Source organism: Gopherus evgoodei, chromosome 3, assembly GCF_007399415.2.
Source record: "Gopherus evgoodei ecotype Sinaloan lineage chromosome 3, rGopEvg1_v1.p, whole genome shotgun sequence".
Lineage (NCBI taxonomy): Eukaryota > Metazoa > Chordata > Testudines > Testudinidae > Gopherus > Gopherus evgoodei.
In genome coordinates, this window is record NC_044324.1 from 67,204,671 (window position 1) to 67,221,504 (window position 16,834).

Consider the following 16,834-nt stretch of genomic DNA (forward strand, 5'->3'; position numbering starts at 1 on the left):
ACTTCTCAGTGAAGACCGAAACAAAGAAGTCATTAAGCATCTCTGCCATTTCCAAGTCTCCCGTTACTGTTTCCCCCTCCTCATTGAGCAGTGGGCCTACCCTGTCCTTAGTCTTCCTCTTGCTTCTAATGTATTGATAAAAAGTCTTCTTGTTTCCCTTTTATTCCCATAGCTAGTTTGAGTTCATTTTGTGCCTTTGCTTTTCTAATCTTGCCTCTGCATTCCTGTGTTATTTGCCTATATTCATCCTTCGTGATCTGACCTAGTTTCCATTTTTTATATGACGCCTTTTTATTTTGTAGGTCACGCAAGATCTCAAGGGTAAGCCAAGGTGGTCTTTTGCCACATTTTCTATCTTTCCTAACCATCGGAATACTTGATCTTCTTTCTATGTGCATCTCCATAACTGGAGGTTTGCAACCATGGTGGACCATTCCGTATGATCCTCTGCTAATTTCTTTGTGAATGAACAGTCCTTTTGATACATCCAGGATACCACGTCATCCATCCAAGATCTTCTTTTTCTGCCTTGTGTTCTTCTGCCATCAACTTTCCCTTCCAGTGCCTATAAACATGCATCACCCGCCGAACACCTTAGAATGTGCCTTGCAAATCGAATCTTTCTTCATAGAGACCTTATAATGCGTCCTCTGCATGTATGAATGTCTATAACTCACATAGCTCTGTTTTGTCTGGGGCAAGGTGGTTGTAATGTGAATTTTTGTATGTGTTTTTATGAATAGGATAAGGCACCTAGACTTGCAGATAAATCCTTTTTGGGAAATCTGTATAAATAATACATTAATATTCAGGGCCAAATTTTGCCCAGACTTACATCCCATGCAACTTTATTGAAGCCACTGATGTTCTGCATCAGTTAGGATTCAGGGCAGAGTTTGATCTTGGATTTTAATAGGACAATAGGATAAATGAGAGAAAGCTATGCATTACAGAGCTATAATGATTTTCTGTTGACATTTATATACTTCGTATGGATTGTGAATTCTCTAGCAATCCCAGATGGAATTTGTTTCACAGGATACTTGTTTTAGTGCATGGATTTTAATCTTCCCTTCACTTCCTTCTCCTGTCACTACATCCTCTATCTTCCATCTTCTCACACTTTCTCCACCTCTCATACCTCACTGTTGTCTTCCTCCACCTCTTTGTGATTATTTTCCCTCCTCTATCTCCCCCTGACTTTCCTGTTCTCCTCTGCACAGTTACTCACCCATTTCCTCTCCTTAGATTCAACTCCCCTAGTTCTGACCTTTTTCTGCAGCTGCCACCTTTTAACTTAAAAATCTCGGAAAGTCTTTTTAATGCTCACTCTTTTTTGTTTTAATTTTCCTCCACAGAAAAACTTTAATGTGAAGTTAGGGTTGTTTCAGTGATTAAATATTAAACTTTAATCAAACTGTCTGTCAAGAACATAATTACAAAAAATCCTAAGCATTAAAATGTCTGGAAGACAATTAAGAATTCAGTCATATTTGTAATTTGTGCAGCCCTGCATTGAAGTGATGTGGCTCCAAGTAGATACCAGGAATGTTCAGCTTCAGGGAGGTAGATACAGAATGCCACCTAAAGCTCCCAGGAGCACAGAGGCAGTGTGGTTCAGGAGTGTGGGATGCGTCTCTCTGTGCAGCTGATCATCTCTGCAAACTGTTGTTTTAAGGTGTCCCCACTGCCCCCTTTCCAGGGGAATAGGCAAGGATCAAGCTTTCTACTGACCTCAGAGCCTACAGCCTTCCAGTGCTGTACGTTCCAAAGCAAGAAGAATAGATTAAGCTATTTCTGCCGTAAGTTACTTTGAATAAAAAATCATTTCAGCTTCTATAAAGGAAAGCTATACATTTTCCTAAATTACAATGAAAAATTCCCACAGGTTTCTAAGCTATTGACATTTAATAGAGACTGTTATACCATCCAAAATCACATGAACCTCTGTTTTTACAATTAAAATGCTGTTTTTTACAATTAAAATACACAGATTTATCACAACTAAAATGCCTGACTTTTAGTGATTTTACTCTTCAACTGCATCTTTTTGCTTTCCTGAATGATTTTCCCTTAATTGTGCTTACAAGTATACTCTTGAATTGAAATAAGCAATTTTTTGTCAGTAGGGACTACTTTACAGGGTGATCTGTTACACATTGTTCTTGTTGTTCTAGGAAACCTAAATGTATCCTTGTTTTTAACCTTTAGCAAATTATATTTTATTAGATGCCTCCTAATTATCCCATCTGAACTGCAAACACTTAGAAGTAAGAAAGAAGACAGGCAAGAAACATCAAGTAGATATCTGATAAATGTATAAACAGCTGACTTCATCACTTTTTAACAAGCGCAAGCCTCTGATCATGTAATCAAACTAGCAACAGTAAATGTGAATTAATCAGTAGGATACCTTGAGTGTCCTAAGCTTAGGATCAAAAGCCTGATGAAAGAACTTGCCCTCTTCACTGAGTTTCAGTTGTCTAAGAGTTAATTCTATTGTCCATTCACAGGAAATGGTTATTTGCCTTATCACTTACAAAAAGAAAAAATGCTGGTTCTGTAGGGCTAGAGTTTTCTAGAAAATGCATGATTGATGCTCTTCTCGCTCAATCTGCTGATGGAAGTAACGGGTGATTCAATTTCCTTGTGGAGACATAGTGACCCACTATCTAGCATAATTATTATTAAGCAGGAAGCTTTCTGCTTATCTCAGCCTTCTGATATAGTCATTTCAAGACACAAGAGAAATAGCTGTGAGATTTTTGAAGGTGGGCTGGTTTTTCCCCACACCCCAATTTGTTTGCTTACTACAGGTTTTAGAGGAACTCTTTCCTTTTTCACAGTCTGAGACCATTTTTATTACCATGTAGTATAATTAATGCCAGATGATAGGACACTTGCCTAATTGAACACAAACAGTTCTGTGCTTTTAATGTTTTTGTTATTTTTGGCCAATCAGCTGCAATAGACAGTTGTTGTTTTATCTACTGCAAACGTCAGCTCAGATAATAGACAAGACCTAGAGCATCTTAATATACACTGTCTCTGCAATCTTGCTTTTTCATGATTTTTCTTTACTCCAATAAAACAGGAAAATATAAAGCACCATAGAAAGGTTTGTAGCTATACACCCAAAGGGAAAGTGTGTAAGAGACAGAATAATGAATAAAGAATAGGTGTGGGTAAAACCAGACCCTTTCATGTTTGGGAATTAGCTACAAAATCAATGAATCCTGAACCCATATGTGGTTGCAATACATTGCAATATAAACCTGTTAACATCACATGTTTAATTGCCTTCTCAGTGAAACTTATGCTCCAATGATGGACAGCAGGAGTCAAAAAAGGGGAGGCAGGCAGCCTTCTCCCCACTAGCTCCTGAAGCATGGGCCAATCTTGACTAACTTCTTCCCCAAGTAGCTGGCCCTCTTCTGTCAAAAGAACTCTGAGGATTGACTCATAGAGCACAGACTCTGCGCTGGCAGCACTGCACCATAATATTGCAAGTCACAGTCTTCCGGAATCTGATCTGTAGCACTTGGGATTTAGTTTTGCTGATACAAACTCATCCATTTGGGTTAGTCTGTATATTTGGCATGACAATACAATCGATCCCTAAAGACCCAAATTGAAACAAACATTCAGAAGATGTTATATTGCGCTGTCTAAATACTAATGGAGGTACTGTATTTGGTATTTTACGAAAAATCAAGTTTTGATGTATTTACTATAGGTAGTAAAAACAAGCCATTCCCCATAAATCAATAACTTTATTATACAGAAAATAAATTGTAAACTATTATTTGCATCAGTAAACAGCTTTGGACATTCATTTTTTAATTAGCATATGTGCCTTAAAATCTTCTTGACTCTCCACTTCCACCTAATCCCACTCCCCCCCCACACACACATTTTTTATTTCAAATGGCTAGTTTACTGTTGTTATAAATGGCATAGGATAATAAATATGATTCTTATAAAATAATTTAAAACCTTTAAGTAACTAGGCCACGGTGCTAATAGCCTAGGGAGCATGGACAAAAATATACGTACCTGTGTGTCATTATTGAACCAATGGCAATAATCATGAGGATAAACAATATAGCCCATTCTTATTTCATGGGATATGATAATTATAAATTCACTAATTCTGTTCCCTCGCCAAAAAATGGAGTTTGACTGGAGGAGCAGGTCTTTGCAGCTCCCTTCAAGTATCAGCAAGTGCACACTGCTCTACCCCCTTCGTTCCACTCACATAAATCTAAAATTAGCATCAAAGGAAATTAAGGCACATTGGGTGAAATTGTGGCCCAATTGAAGTAAATGGCAGCCCTCCCATTGACTTCATTAGGGCCACTATTTCACCCAATATGTCTGCAAATGGCAATGCTTGAATTAAAGAAGTGATATATCTTCTCAAAAGGTGGAAAGTTTCAAGTCCTGCCTATCAGTCCATCAAACACAAGATGTTAGTTGTATGCCAGATGTTTCCTTAGTGCAAGATACTTCATAGACTTGCTGGAATGACCCATACAAAGCAGTCTCCTCCCTTAGTAGAAAGTTCTCTGTCTAGTTGTGATTTTACACATCTTTCATCCTACCAGAGATCTACATATAAAATCCCTCACTCAGGGACATCACATGGATTTGTGACACATATTAGAGGACTCTAGATCTATAAATAAATGAATGAATGACATGCTTGCATGTATAGAGATTTTATTCCTTGCGATAGTTGTAGTAATGCTAATTTTCATTTTATAAACACTTACATCAATAGTTGGAGCTAAATAATTATAGTAACTTAGAAATATTCTTCTCTTCATTTTTCTGTTTCAGACCCTCATGTGCGAGAATACAGCTGAATGGCAATTGCTCATACAGAAATGTGTGAAGGGACTGTAGCATTTTGTAACGTGACATGCCACTGTTAGTGACTTGAAAAGCATGTCACACAGATTTTTCTGCTCAGGAATGCATGCCACAGACAAAATGCTTGACAATGAAATGCTTTCAGTAAGAGACATGTCCCATGCCATGAACCTCTGCCACATTAACAAACAGCATAAGGACATTGGTGGCAGAAAATCATGCTGTTACAAATGATAAACAAATGGTTAGAAAGCCATCTAATAAGGACTGGCCAAAAACAGGTAGAAAAACATTGTGTGGACATGGCTATTAACTGAACCTTCATCATAGTTTGCAGAAACATGGAGATGCATAGAGCTGCTCAGACAAACAAACGTGAGGTACCCTCTGCTGCCCTTATGGCACCCAGTGATACTGTGCTTGTGTTGTCTTGTTTGTTTTGTTTTGTTTTGTTTTCTCTAGCACTTTCTCCCTCAATAAAATCCAGATGTTCAGCCCTATACATTTATGAACAGCTGGAAAATTTCACGTACACTGATTGCAATGAACACAACATACCTCTTCCAGAGAACATCTGCCAGTAAGTGATATTTTTATAGGCATATGTCACATTTGCTGTTTGCCTCTGTTGTGGTGGTTAATGATCTTTGAATGGGTGGAGAAATAGCATTCCAATAAAAACCTTAGAGCACTACTTCATTATGTACTATATGCAATAAATGTTTACTAGAAGTATATCTGAAGCTTACATATCATAACATTCTACAGTAGTTAAATGATTTACTCTCTATAACTCCCTTGTATATGTTTACTCTTATAAGAATTTGGCATGCTACATTGTTTTCTTGTTCTGTAAGGGGGCTGCTAGAGGTAATGTTATTGTAAACAGGACTTGATTGATTGAACATTGTTACTAGCTGTTAATACCATCTACTTATATGTTCTTGACATTGGACAAGGAGTACTTAAATGTTAGAACATTTGTTTTATACATTTTCAATTAAAGCTGAGGTTGTATGTTATCCCATAATGGGGAAAACACTAAAAATGCTATATGGCATGGGAGAGAAAATCACTCTTCATACATTCAAGTTTTTTTTTCCCACCTACCTCTTGCTTTCCATCTTTTTATTACGCTGAATGTAACATATTCCAGTCCCTCTAGGAAGTTAAATTGATACTGAATGTGTAACATGCTGGGTATTTGTTCTGCATTCTTCATTCTGACAAGACGTGAGAGGAAGAAATAAAAAGAAAGGGAGAGATCCAACACCATTTGATCAATTCTTGTATTTTGGCTCAAGTTGCATGTTTGTAAATAGCAACTTAAAAATGAAGCTTAGTGATTTATGAGGGAAACTCTTCAACCTTAATTGGCTGCTAATTCACCTATTATCTTTGTGGTATATGTTATTTTTTTAAAAGCTTAATGCTTGTAGAAACTAGCTGAAAATAGTCTTTTTATTTCCTGTTGAGCACACTTGTTCCTATCTGTAAGCTCTACAAAACAGACATTTATTATACAGTTATGGAAAGCAATGGACAAGTTCGCTTTCACTAATCCAGAATCACCGGTAATTCCCAGTAACTAGCCAAATTTGAAATATGTATGAACACTGAGATATCACTGATACAGAAATTTTCATCTGAGGACTGGATATGAATCAGACTGGAAGTAAATCTGTGATGATTTTATAATGACCCCTTTTTTATACATAATGTGAGATTTTCAGATGTGCCTAGGTGATTTCATTCACCTGGAATTCAATGAGACTTGTATCCTACATTATTTAGGTGCTTTTGAAAACCTGTTTTTGTGTTTCATACTATTTCAACTATATGATTCATTCTTCAGTGACGATTTGAAGACATTTCTACAGAACCTTTACTATTTTAAATCAAAAATGGCACCTAATGATTCTTCTTTAGTTTTAAAAATAATTATACTGTGCTGTGTAGCACTTAAGATATATAGCATGTATCACCTTCAAGACACTTTGCACGCATAAACTAATTAATCTTCACATCACAACTGAGAGGCAGGTAACTAAGGACTATTTATCCTCATTTTAGGGAAGTGGAAGCAGAGAAGTTATGTGATATTCCCAAGACCACAGTGTAAGAGCTAGGTGTAAGAGTCCCCAGTTTTCAGTCCTATGCTCTTATAGTACATGTCCCTCTTGAACTCTCCATTTAATCTGTTGCTTCTGTGCAACTGAAGTTAGACAATGATTTTCAAACCAGTTATGGGTAGGAGTATTTTTAGATATACGTCTCTATCAGTTTTTTGGATTGAGACTCACTACATGTCAACATAATCTGACTTCATTATTCAGAAACTTTAATATTTTCCTATTTTAGAAACTCAATATCCTATTTAGATTTTTCTTAGTGGTTTTTTAAAAAATTATTATTATCATGTATGCCAGGGGTAGGCAACCTATGGCATGTGTGCCAAAGATGGCACGCAACCTGATTTTCAGTGGCACCCACGCTGTCTGGGTCCTGGCCACCGGTCCGGAGGGCTCTGCATTTTAATTTAATTTAATTTTAAATGAAGCTTCTTAAACATTTTAAAGACCTTATTTACTTTACATACAACAATCATTTAGTTATATATTATAGACATAGAAAGAGACCTTCTAAAAACTTTAAAATGTATTATTGGCACGTGAAACCTTAAATCAGAGTGAATAAGTGAAGACTCGGCACACCACTTCTGAAAGGTTGCTGACTCCTGATGTATGCAAATATTTGTTAATGCTAAAGGCCATAACCACAGATGCTTTGCATCCATTTTGCACCACTCTAGCAATGCATGGTTCTCCTAGGCCTGGTCTACACTATGAGTTTGTCGAATTTAGCAGCATTAAATCAAATTAACCCTGCACCCGACCACACAACGAAGCCATTTTTGTCGACATAAAGGGCTCTTAAAATCGATTTCTGTACTCCTCCCCGACGAGAGGAGTAGCGCTGAAATCGACATTGCCATTTTAAATTAGGGATAGTGTGGCCGCAATTCCATGCTATTGGCCTCTGGGAGCTATCCCACAGTGCACCATTGTGACTGCTCTGGACAGCAATCTGAATTTGGATGAACTGGCCAGGTAGACAGGAAAAGCCCTGCGAACTTTTGAATTTTATTTCCTGTTTGCCCAGCGTGGAGCACTGATCAGCACAGGTGACCATGCAGTCCCAGAATAAAAATAAAAGCTCCAGCATGGACCATACGGGAGATACTGAAGCTGATCTGTGTATGGAGAGATGAATCTGTTCTATCAGAGCTCCGTTCCAATAGACGAAATGCCAAAACATTTGAAAAAATCTCCAAGGCCATGATGGACAGAAGCCACAACAGGGACTTAACATAGTGCTGCGTGAAATTTAAGGAGCTGAGACAAGCGTACCAGAAAGCCAAAGAATCAAATGGACGCTTACAGAGGGAGGGGCATCTGACGACTGTAGCTATCCCGCAGTTCTCGCACTCTCTGAAAACTATTTGAATTCTGGGCTGAGCTCCCAATGCCTGAAGGGTCAAAAACATTGTTGCGGGTGTTTCGGGGTATATGTCATCAGCCACCCCACCCCCATGAAATCAAACGGAAAAAATCATTTCTCAATTTTTTTCAATGTCACCGTATGTCTACTGGATGCTGCTGGCAGACGCTGTGCTGCAGCGCTACACAGCAGCATCCCCTTGCCTTGCCTTGCGGACAGCAGACGGTACAGTATGACTGGTATCCGTCGTCATCGTCCTGTGGGTGCTCCTCACTGGCCTCGGTGAGGTCGGTCGGGGGCACCTGGGCAAAAATGGGAATGACTCCAGGTCATTCTCAAGTTTTGTCTAATGGAGATTCAGTCCTGCCTGGAATATCATGGCAGCTGAAGGCTTCTGCCTCAGGCTGCTCTCCCAGTCAGCAGTGCCACGCAGTCGCACCTACCCCAGCTTACCCCTTGCTACCAGGGCTCACAATCAGATACTTAGACCTCTACATTTTGCTGCAAATAAAAAAATTAAGCTACTGTTTAGAACCGTCCCCCAACGTACATATCCTGGGACATTTTGTATTTTACCAGTGTCAACTAAAGGCCCACACACAAATGGAGATTCAAGCCTGCCTGTGCTTCTATCCTAGTGCTTATCACAGATTCCCATTTTCAGCTATAGGCTGAGCAAGTGCAGAATGGTGGTTCACTCTACTTCGCTGTAAGCCAACCACCTTCCCCTCCCCCTTTTGATCTCTGCTTGCAGAGGCAATAAAGTCAGTGTTGTTTCTTATTCATGCATTCTTTATAACTTCATTACACAAATGGGGGGATAACTGCCACGGTAGTCCAGGAGGGGTGGGGGAGAAGGGAAGCAATGGGCGGGGTTATTGTAGGGGCACCCCCTAGAATGGCATGCAGCTTGTCATTTCTGCGGGATGTCTGGGGCTCTGACCCAGAGTGGCCATTTGCCTCTCTGGTTCTTTAGTAGGCTTGCCTGATATTCTAGGCAGGACTGACTCTCCATTAGACAAAACTTAAAGAAGAGAATGACCTGGGGAGTCATTCCCATTTTTGTCCATGCGTCCCCGACCGACCTCACCGAGGCTGGCCAGGAGCACCCATGACAGCAGCAGATGGTACAGTATGACTGGTAACCATCTTTGTCAACTTGCAAAGCAGCAGATGGTACAGTATGGCTGGTAACCGTCTTCGCTAACTTGCAAAGGCCAGGGTATGCTGCTCTGTAGCACTGCAGTACCTTGTCTGTCAGCAGCATATGGTGACAGTGAAAAAAGGCTGAACGGGCTCCATGGTTGCCATGCTATGGTGTCTGCCCAGGCAATTGAGGGAAAAGGGTGCAAAATGATTGCCATTGCTTTCAGGGAGGGAGGATTGACTGATGTCATTTACCCATAACCATCCGCAACAAAATTTTGGTGCCATCATGCATTGGCATCTCAACCCAGAATTCTAATGGGCGGGGGAGAATGCAGGAACTATGGGATAGTTACGGGATAGCCACCCACAGTGCTACGCTCCAGAAGTCTACACTAGCCTCAGTACATAGACGCACGCCGCCAAATTAATGTACTTAGTGAGGCCACATGCACTCAACTTTAGACAATCTGTTTCCTCTCTCTGTCACTTTCTCTCCCCCACCCTCACTCATTTGCTTTCACTGGGTTAGGGTAGTGGGTTAGGGTTCAGGAGGGAGTGTGGGCTCTGGGCTGGGGCCAAGGGGTTCACAGTGTGGGAGGGGGCTCTGGGCTGAGCCTGGCGCAGGAGGGAGTGAGGGGTGCAAGCTCTGGGAGGGAGTTTGGGTGCAGGAAAGGGCTCTAGGCTGAATCAGAGTGTTGGGGTGCAGGAGGGGGTATGGGGTGCTGACTCTGGGAGAGGGATCAGGGCTGGGCATTGGGGTGTGGCCTCCTGCTGGACAGCAGTTACCTCTGGCGGCTCCCAGTCAGTGGCCCAGCTTGGCTGCCGCTAAGACAGGCTCCCTGTCTACCCCGGCCCTGCGTCCTGGGGAGGGGCCGAGGCACATGGATCCAGCTCCCATTGGCCACAACTTCCCATTCCTGGCCAAAGGGTGCTGCTGGGGGCAGTGCTTGCAGGCAAGAGCAGTCTGTGGTAGGAGACCCCTGCCCAAGCATCCAAGGGACTGCACTAGCCACTTCCAGGACAGGTAGGGAGCCTGTCTTAGCGGGAGCCATGCTGTGCTGTTGGAGATTGCGATCGACTGGGAGATCCTCTAGAATCATGATCAACTGGTTGGTGACCAGTGGTGTATGGTATTACTATCGGCATTTGTTTCTAGAGGAATATCCATATTTGCTATAGAGTCAGTCACTATTGAATTCAGAAAATAAAAACCCCTCACATCTCCTTTTTGAATGATTCCCAGTTTAACAGCAGTAACATTTGAACTAGAGGTCTCCTCCTAAAGTATAACCATCATGCACAGTCTGCTCTGAAGCAGATTATATCTGTATCATGTTACCTATTTCACTTGAAACTCACCTTCCAAACTTTAGGCTTTATCTTGCAAAATGCTGCACTCTGGCCCCAATCCACGTACTTAACTTTAAGCATGTTTGTAGTCAGATTATGTATGCAAATTTGATGGCGCAATTAAGCTTGCGTTTATGTGCCCTTCTGGTTTGGGGCCAAAGTACTCTATGTTGCAGATCAGAGTCCTATAGTCATAACATTGCTTCAGTTCCCTTGTTACTTAAGGGAACAATTTCATGCACACACTGTCGTGTTCAGAGAAGATCTGTTAGTTAAAAGCCCCAGAGACCTGTGTCAAACCATTGCATCTAGTAAAATAATCCAAATACTGCAAGTGACCCCACTTTAGCAACATCTTGTATTTCTTTGTGGAAGGAAGAAGAAATGGGATTGTTTACAGACTCTTTTTTTAAGGCAATTGTATGCCTCCTTCTTCAAGGGAAGGGAAGGACAAAGATCTTATTACTTGATATATGCAATTGTTTGAGCACCTTGAGTGTGAGAGGTGAAGTGTGCATTTCTTACTGGAAGTCATAATATTTTTAGAGAGGGGGAAAAAACTGGAAAAATAATTTTTCTCCTTCTCCTCTGCTAATAATAATTTTATTATTTAGCATTTGTTCTTTAGTGTCTTTTTCTGCTGGAGAAGCTTAGGAAATGTGAAGTATTTGTTACAAAGGCTAATGAATAAGTACTGTCTAATTATTGATATAGAAAACAGAACTGTTATTGGGAAACTGGTTTTAGCTTGTATAGAGTCATATGCAGTAGCTGCATGCTCCCAGATAGGTAATAAAATAAGGCATATGATGCATGCCCTTTATTTCTCAGGAGCAAGGGCCACTACATTTGAGGTCAAGCATCTTATAGTTTAATTCTGAGAACAACGTACAATCTCTACCTGTAATACAGCAGGTAGATATAGAAATTAAAAACAGAAAATACCTTTTAAATAGAGCTGGTAGGGAATTTTCTGATGAAACAGGTTTTTGTTGGAAAAAAACAATTAATCAAAACCAAACTGTTGTGGAGAAATGTTTAGATTTCAACAAACCCTCATTAGAAACTGGCCAGCTTTCCTGGCTGGCTGTTGGGGACTACCCTGAGAGTTGTAGACCCCAGGGACTCCAGAGCTTCCAGGCTTCCTGCTGTGGAGGTGGGAGCCTGGAAATCCTGGGGTTGTTGTGGCTTCCAGGATCTTTGCAATGAAGGCAGGAATCCTGGAGGAGGCTCCTGGCTCCATGTCAGTCAATTAGGACTGATGGGGAATTGGAAGCCTCGGAGCTTGGGCTCCCAGGCTCAATTTCATTGCAGTTTTCTGAATGAAACATTTTGATTATTCCAAAACAAATATTGTTTGGATTTTCTCTTCCAGGGGTGTTTTTATACTCTTCCTTCTTAAAAGGTATGATTTATTTTCCCTCCAGAATTTCATGTGAATCAGAAATGTCTACATTCGACCAGCTCTACTTCTGAGTCTCCACACTCGCCTACCTGCTTGCTTGGGGTGCACTCACCACTGCTTTGTCAGGTCTTGTTTTAAATCTTACAAGCAATGGACCCCCCTCCACCACCACTTCTCTTGGGATGCTATTCCACAGTTCAGTAGATTTCACTGTTCTCCTGATAGTCGTCTTAAATATATTTATTTACTCGTTCTTGCTTTCATCTTATTGCTATTACCCTTTGCACCTCCCCAAACAATTGTTCTCCCTTTTTAATGTTCACACATCAAATACTTGCTGCTGTTAATATATCATCTCTTAGTTGTTTAGCCGGACTATACAGATTTAGCTCATTTTATCCTTCCTTTTAACCATTCTCCTCAGACACTTGATCATATTTGTTGTTTTTCTCTGAATTCCCTACAGTTTGTCCACTGCTTTATTGTATTATTGTGCTTAGAGGTGAACACAGTATTCCAGCATCCAACTATTTATCTCACCAGTTTGTCTATAGAGGCATCATCACCTCACTGGTCTGTGAGGTGATGACTGTGCAATTTAGCCTCAAACAGTTGAGATTTTGTTTTATTTTATGCCATATAACACTTCATTTTGCTGTCCACTGTTATTGCTGCTTTCAAAGTACTGGTGCTGTCTTCTCGTAAAATATGTGTTGTAATTTTCCATCTTAACTTGCCTTTGTCAGTGTCAATCGCCATTTCCTTGCTTTCTGCTGATGTCTCCAGTGTCTCTTGCTCACTTTGTTATTTCTCTGTCCTTGCTGCTCTTCACAACACCTTCCAATGTAGTATAATCTGTGAAATTCATCAATGTACTCTTGATTTCTTCTTCTCAATCATTTATGATAGAGATGCCCCAAGTTCACAACTTTTGTATGTCAGTTATCTGCTGGCATATTGCTAGTTAGATATTACACACTAGAAACAAACCCAGTATTAATGGAGGTACAACTTGAACAGACTACTAATGTTTTGATCTTGTTTTGATGGCATGAATATTAACTATTGTGATGGATGACAGCTGCATACAGTTGTATGCTCACAGTCTTTTAGTCTTTTCTTACTACGGCAGGTTCTTAATTTGGTCTTGTGCCACGATCTTGAATTTTTGAGTTCCTCAGCCACCAAAAAGCTGTGAAGTTATTAGTTTGCTGAGCTATCCGTTCTTGGCCTATAAAGAACGAATATGTATTCAGCAGCTTTACTCATAGAGGAACCAGTGTTAATCATAGAATACTAACTCCAGTGGTCCACTCTGACTCAGTCATGCAGCGGTACATTTCAGTACAGAAAACAAATGTATATTGGAGAAAAAGAGAGGAGAGTGGGAGCCAATGGGACAGAAGGGAAAGGAGAGGAAGTTAAATGTTGTTCCTACATTGAAAATTGGATTTCTTTGAGTATTTCCCATAAGCTAGGCACCAGAGTTTCTTCTTTTCTTCTGAATTCATGTGCTGCAGTAGAAATCATTTAAAAAAAAAAACAACATTCACCAGCTATTACCACCTGACATAGAAAGCTCTTATTTTAAATGCAAGTATAAACCTGGTAATTTCAGTGACACCCCGTGTAGTAACCATTGGCACATACTGAGTTGTTAATGGTAAGTACTGATTCTCCACCCGTCAGCTGATCAGGCATTTTCATGTTATCTGTCCCTCCCCGCAACACTCTCTCTTGCTCTAATACATTGAAGATTTCCTTAGCAGTCTTAGCTGTTGAAGTTTTATATGATCTAGGACAGAACTATATACAGAACCCCAGAGGCTTTCTTGCAGAAATCAAATTTTCAAGATAGGTAAAAAAAAATCCTATTCTTTCTTTTCTTCCTCCTTTCCTACAGAATGTTGTCTCTTGGTTTTTAAAACAAACAAAAAAATTGTGATAGTAAATGAACACAAATGGTCACGACCTTTCTCTTTCAGCTCATTGCAAATACAGTCCCCAGCAGTATAGTCCAAACTAATTTTTGTTACTGAATCCTGCTGAACCACCAATACTGCTAAAATCATCACTCCTGCTGTTTTTTTCTGGAAGATCTCCCAGCTAAGTAATGCTTAGATACAGAGATTGCAGCTCAGTGTAGTAGTGCTCCGGAATGTTAGCAGCTGGAGTCTTTATTGATGAGCAAATTAAGCACTCCCTCTCCTAAAGGGGGTGAATCTGTTACCTGGCGAGAGAGAACTTTGTTGTCTTATCCAGAAAAGGCAGGGAAGAGGAATGGTTAGCTGAAATGCACATTTCCTATTGGTTTCCAGCTCTGTGACTGATCAGAATAGCGGAGGGGAAAAGAAAATATTGACTGGGATTTAGTTAAATTCTGATAGCTGTGAATCTGGTAGCCAACTATTGCCACTATGCATATGGGGTCAACTCCCACTCCTTTCCTCCACCATGTTGGCCCCGAGAAACAGCAGAACTGCGCTGCAATTTGCGTTAGGATTTGTGGCTCTCAGTATTGAGGTTTGGTAGGTGAGCAGGGGTTGGCTGGGGGAAGAGCTGGGCAGGACCCGCTACCGGCAGACTTTGACCCCTGTAAATGGAGTGGAGAGAAGAGAGAAGCAGCAGTTATAGCATTAGGACTGCAACTGTGTCTGTGGAATGTAGCCTTCCTTCCCTCTCACCTAAACCCCTTGGGCCAAGCTTGGTTACTGAGGCTTGGCATGGCAGAAAGGTCCAGGGAGACGATGTTAATTTGGTGAATATAGGTAATATTTTAGACAGAGTATATTCAAATTACTGTTACATAAACCTGAGACAGTTTATTGACTGCTTCACTGCTGGTAACTATCGCTACATGAGTATTTATATAGAACATGGATGAATAAAATCCCCAGGCATCAGTGAATATCAAATACAGTTTCATTTAGCATATTGATCTTTGTCTGCCTATTAGATGAAATTGAAAATTTCTAAATGGAATGGAAGCTTAATGGGAGTTGAGACATAAATATATAATCTGTCAGTATTCCTCATGAGATCAAGAGTTTAATTTAACTTGCAGGGAATATATATTTAAATAGATTTATCTGTATTAGCATTCAAATTCCTTTTAATAGGCAATTACAATTAATGGGGAGAATGGAGATGGAATATCAGTTAACTTAAAGGGAAACCTTTAAGCAAAATTTGACCCAAAGTTCAGGTTTTGTATACAAAGCTTTACAAACCTAAGAATGCTTCCATGTTTTAAAAAAAAAATTCCAGTGAAAACTATATTCAAATATACCCCTGTAGTGTATTTGCAACTTTAATATTGTAGCATTGTACTTGTGCAACTGATTAAAAATTATGATTTTCATTGACCAAAAGAGAGAAATTAAAAAAGAACTCAAACAGCATAAATAGTGAAAGTAAGTAAGACTAATGAAATTCTTTCAGTTTTATTAATCAAAGCTGTTTGGTAACACAAGTAAGTAAATGTTTTGTTTTTTAAATATATTTTGCCTACTGGTATTCATTTAGCACAGGATTTATTAAAAAATATTTTTTCACTCTAGATTTACTTTGTAAAGCTCTGGTGTTTGAAATCCCTAGATATAGTTTGCAAATGAAAGTTGAAGCATTATTTTGTATACTGATTTTTTTAAAGTAACTGTTTAATCTAAAAAAATTAGGAGCCCTTGTGGCAACTTAGAGACTAACAAATTTATTTGGGCATAAGCTTTCGTGGGCTAGAACCACTTCATCAGATGCTTGGAATGGAAAATACAGGAGCAGGTATAAATACATGAAAATATGGGAGTTGCCTTACCAAGTTTGAGATCAGTCTAACGAGGCAATTCAATTAACAATAGGATACCAAGGGAGGAAAAATAACTTTTGTAGTGGTAATGAGAATGGCCCAACAGTTGACAAAAAGGTGTGAGTAACAGTAGGGGAAAATTACTATGGGGGAAATTAGGTTTAGGTCTTGTAATGACTCAACCACTCCCAGTATTTATTCAGGCCTAATTTACACCATTATATTTTTTTCAATAGAATAATTAGAACAAGTATTTTATACAAACATTTGCACATCTTATTCTTTGGTACAACATCTGTAAAATAGTTTTAAACCCTTGACTCGTAAAGTCTAAGACGAAGCTAAACAGAAACTCATATCTGCAGGATCATTAACACGTAACTGAATTTCTTTGTCTCTTTTGCACAGCTGTGAAAAAGGATGGTGGTGTGATTTTGCTGGTATTTTATCAAAGTGGTAGTGTTATATTGTACGCTGTGGCCAAAAGGGCTAATGTGATCCTTGGTTGTATAAAATGGGGACTATCAAGTAGGAGTAGAGAGGTTATATTACCTCTATATTTGGCAGTGGTGTGAGGGCTACTGGAATACTTTGTCCATTTCTGGTGCACACAATTCAAGAAGGATATTTATAAATTGGAAAGAGTTCAGAGAAGAGCCAAGAGATTGATTAAAGGATTAGAAAACATGCCTTATTGTAACAAACTCAAGGAGCTCAATCTATGTAGTTGTCAAAGAGAAGATGTGATG

The 16,834-nt window shown here is 39.7% G+C and overlaps 1 protein-coding gene across 2 annotated transcripts in view; it reads left to right on the forward strand.

Annotated features, from left to right (window-relative positions):
* The window catches only part of KCNQ5 (potassium voltage-gated channel subfamily Q member 5), a 513,967-nt gene that overhangs the window by 187,650 nt on the left and 309,483 nt on the right, over nucleotides 1-16,834 (forward strand). The window lies entirely within an intron of this gene.